The following is a 4833-nucleotide window of genomic DNA, read 5'->3' as shown; positions in this document are numbered from 1 at the left end:
TTTTGTTTTTAAATTACATTTTATTTAACTTTATTTAATTTTAATTTTATTTTATTACGATTTAATGTTCTTTAATTAAACTAAAGTAAGATAAAATTAACACAACATAAAATGTTGAGAGTAAATTAAAACGAAATGAAATTTAAGATTAAAAAATGAAGACAATTAAAGATATAAAGTATATATATTTTTTTAAAAATTTGTAATCAAATTATTAAAAAAAGTTAACAATAAATTTGATTTTAAAAATATTTTTTAATAGGACAGAAAATTAAAATCAAATAGACACTTATATATTAAAAAAAACTTATTTTTTATTACAAAAAGTAACAAGTGAAGTATAAATAATTTTAGATATTAAAAGAGTACACTAATTATAATTCAAAAGAGTTCAGAATTAATTTTAAAAATATTTTCTATAAACTTTATATAATAAATAATTTTTTTCGTTTATGTTACAACATTTTAGATTTGTCCCATTTCAATGAATATATAATTCATTACAAACATTTTTCAATATCAATCTTCTCCATAATCAAGAAGAATCGGCCGACTTATGGATAGAAATGGCTGGAAGGATGTATGCATTTTAGGATAAATTTTAATTTGAGTTAAAGGCTATTATTTCTTGGAAATACAAATTTTTCATATATAATCAAAATGTACTAGCCGATAAGGAGCAGAAAAAAAAGTTTATATCGTAAAAAGCTACCAACAAGTATAAAAAAATCGTTTTGTGACTTCCCAATACAAATTGATGTCATTAATCATTCGGTCGAGTTTATCTCTTAGTGAGCTTTAGCATACGTATCTCTGGTTTGGATCGGAGACTATCTTTCCTTAATTCAATCAAAATGCTTCTTCTCCAAGTTTTAACCTGTGACCTTACGTCTCTATCTTTATGGCAAATGGATCAGCCTAAACTTAATGATTAAGAAAAAATTAAATTTATTTAATAATTTTTGTTTGTATAAATTTTAAATAATTGATTATATAATAGATATTATTTAAATTATTTTTTATTAGTTTAATATTAATAATAATTAATTATAATAAGAATATATAAAGAGTACATAAAATTAATTATATTTAAAAAAAATTAATTATAACTTAAATGATATAATCTTTTCATATTTATCTCAATGTGATAAGTTCAAAAATGTTAAATATTCTTTTTAATACCAACAAATATTTTTTCTACCATCCTCTGAAACAAAAATGTTAAATGTAAAAGAAAATAAATTTGTTTTTAAGTTTCAACTTTTAAAAATTCAGTTAAATTGAAAAAGAAATTGATTAGAATGTTTGAAGTTATAAAGGTTAAATATAAATTTATAAAATTACTTTTCAGATAAGTATAATAATAATTTTTTATCTTCATAATCACTTATTTTAATTTATGGTCTGATTATATATTTAAGAATTTTTAACTAAATTTAATAAAATTGCTTTAAATTTAATAAAAATTACTTACACAACGTGCGCATACTTCGCTCACTTTTCTTTTTCGCATATTTAATTTCCTACACATCGTCATTCTAAAATAGAAGAAGAATAATTTGAATTTGAATTGTGCAGAATTATAAAAAAACATCGAAAGTTTTTAATTTAACACAAAAAGTTTTTTAATTTTAACATTCAAAATTTTTAACCGTGACACAGATTCTTGTTCAGATGGTAAAACAAGAAAAATTATGAAAATGTAAAATTAAGAGGAAGAAGAGTTTTAAATTGTGTAAAATTTATTAGAAAAATAGTACCAAAATATTTTAACCGTTACACAAAAAAGGTGTTTTAAGTTAGAAACATTTAGAATTCCTTAACCTCAAGACCATCTATGTTAAATCATGAGAAAGAAATATAGTGCGCGAAATTTAAACTCGCACAACTGAACTGGCAAGTGCACCGGATCGTCCAGGTAATACCTCAGGTGAGTGAGGGTCGAATCTCACGAGAATTGCCGGATTGAGCAAGTTGTGATTATCTTAGTCAGGCGAATAGAAAGGTAGTTTTGATTGTCGTAGGCGCATAAACAAACAATAACAAAAGCGATAATTAAGTAAGATAAAGACAGTAATGAGTAATCAGTTAAAGCTTCGAAGGTGCTTCTTCTGAATTAACATGTCATACTCTCTACTTTAACGATGAATGATACATTCAATGGCAAGACTATAAGGGATTAAGCCATGGATCGTGGTCATTAATCTCCTCAGGTCCAGACCAAACATCCGAACGGACTAGATCAATTTGGGAGAGGGTGAAGCGCGCGTAAGTCAATCCCTTTGATGATCCTACTCAAAACGCCACAGACAAGGTCGGATCTTTCGGACCAGAGACTGATGCTCTTATGGTTCTAGCCCTTAGAACCACAGGGACCTCAATTTTCCCTGACTAATGAGGTTATATGTCACATACCCTAATTAGTCCAGATAATTCTGTTGGAACCTGTGATGCATCCTCAAGCTGTATCTCAATACTATCCGGGTCAGGACTCGTAAGGAACTCATGTAGAATCGAGATTCATAAGGATGAAGAACGACAACGCATCATAGAATAGAATCAAACATAGATTGAAGTAGAAAAGTAATTGCATTAATCCATAGAAATCAGCAGAGCTCCTCACCCTAACTCAAGAGGTTTAGTAGCTTATAATTTACAGAGAAACTTATGTGCAAAGTATGGTATCTGACGAGAGGTTTTCTATCGGTAAAGAAATTTAAAAATATAATCGCGTTGTAAGTATAGTTTCTAAATCAACAGAGGATCCTTTCGTACAAAAAACTTGTTTGTCACTTAAGCAAACCCAATAAAATTTATAACCGAAGTATTTAAACCTCGGGTCGTCTTCTCAAGGAATTGCAGGGAGGTGTGTTTATTATTAGTTATGGAAAACAGTATTTTTGGGTTTTTGAAAGGTTTGAACAAGAGAAATAAATTGCAGGAATTAATAAATCAATAGCTAAGAAAACTCTTGGCAAGGTATGAAAATTAGAAGCCCTATCCTAGTTATCCTTATCAATTGTGATAAGAATTGCTCGTTGCTCCCACTTAGTCAACCTCTAACTATAAAGGTAAGTCAAGTGGATGAATCAATATGAATCCTCAAGCCCTAGTCAATTCCTAAAGAAAGACTAGAGTTAGTGGAATTCAAGTCAATTAGTAACTTCCAATTATCAATCAACAAAAGAGTTTGATAACTCAAGAGTCTCTAATTACTCAAACCAAAGCCAAGAATATAGAAAGCTAAATAAAAATCATATATCTGAAATACCTCAAATTGCATTAATAAAAGAAATCAAATCTAACATGGAAAAGTTCATAAGCCAATTTGGTAACATAAGTCATTAATAAATAAAAGCATTATAGTATCTAAAAGTAGAAGAGAAATCAAAATAAAGGAATATTAAACCTGGTATGAAGAAATAATCCTAATGACTAAAAGAGATCCTAATCCTAAAACCTAAGAGAGAGGAGAGAACCTCTCTATCTAGAAACTACATCTAAACCTAAAATTATGAATTTGAATGTTGTATTCTTGTTGTATCAATTGTTTCCTTATGAATGGATGCATTCTCCCACTTTATAGCCTCTAATTTGTGTTTTCCGGGCTTGGATTTGGACCGAAAAAAGGGTCCAGACATCGCTGGGGGTGACTTCTGTAATTTTCTGCACGTGGGGTTTGTCACGCATTTGCGTGGGTCACGCGTCCGCGTCATCTGGAGTTTTTCTCTTCCACGCGTCCGCGTCAGTCACACGTTCGCGTCAGTTGTGTTTCGCGCTAATCACATCTCCGCATCGTTCATGTGTTTGTGTCGATGCCATATTACGCAAGGCACGCGGTCGCATCGTCCATGCATTCGCGTTGCTGCCAATTCTTCAAAAACTCCATTTTGTGCGTTCCTTCCATTTTTGCGTGTTTTCTTTCTGTCCTCTAAGCCATTCCTGCCCTATAAAGCCTGGAAATACTCAACACACAGATCACGGCATCGAATGGTAATAAAGGATAATTAAATTTAACATTTTTAAGGCATAGGAAACATATTTTCACATATATCATAAAATAAGGAAAGAATTGTAAAACCATGCAATTCATATGAATAAGTGGGTGAAGAATTGATAAAATCACTCAATTGAGCACAAGATAAATCATAAGATAGTGGTTTATCAGTATCCGTCCTCCCTTGGAGGCATGTCCAATTCCTAAGTGTTCTCCTCTTTTAAATAGGAGATGCTAACCCTAAAAGATGTTAATTTAAAATTAAAAGTACAAAGATATGCAAAACTAAGCTAAGGAGTGCTAAAATCCACTTCTGGGCCCACTTTGTGAGTGTTTGGACTGAGCTTGGCGTCCAACTTGAGGGAGTAGGTGTTGAACGCCCACTAGGGAGTGTCTATGATGCTTTCTTGCTCCCTTTGTGGTGTTGAACGCTAGTTTAGGCGTTCAACTTGGGAGGTTGGTGCTTCTTGGGCGTTGAATACCAGAAAGGGGTAGTTTGGGCGTTCAACGCCCGTTTTGGGCAGTCCAATCTGAAGAAAAGTATAAACCATTATATATTACTGGAAGAAGTTAGCTTCTCAAAGTTGTTGAGAAGGCGTTAATTGGACCTCAATAGCTCAAGAAATGCGCATTCGAATGCACGGAAGTCAGATTCTGATAGCATCTGCTATGCTTTCCTTGCCTTTGAATCAGACTTTGCCAAAACTTGCCAAAATCACACAAAATTCATCTAATATCATAAGAAAAACACAAAATCTCAAAGTAGCATCCGAAAAGTGAATTTTGCATTAAAACCTACTAAAACATAATAAAACTTAACAAAATATGCTGAAAAA

The sequence above is a fragment of the Arachis hypogaea genome, chromosome 10, assembly GCF_003086295.3.
Source record: "Arachis hypogaea cultivar Tifrunner chromosome 10, arahy.Tifrunner.gnm2.J5K5, whole genome shotgun sequence".
Classification (NCBI taxonomy): domain Eukaryota; kingdom Viridiplantae; phylum Streptophyta; class Magnoliopsida; order Fabales; family Fabaceae; genus Arachis; species Arachis hypogaea.
This window is presented reverse-complemented; position numbering follows the sequence as displayed.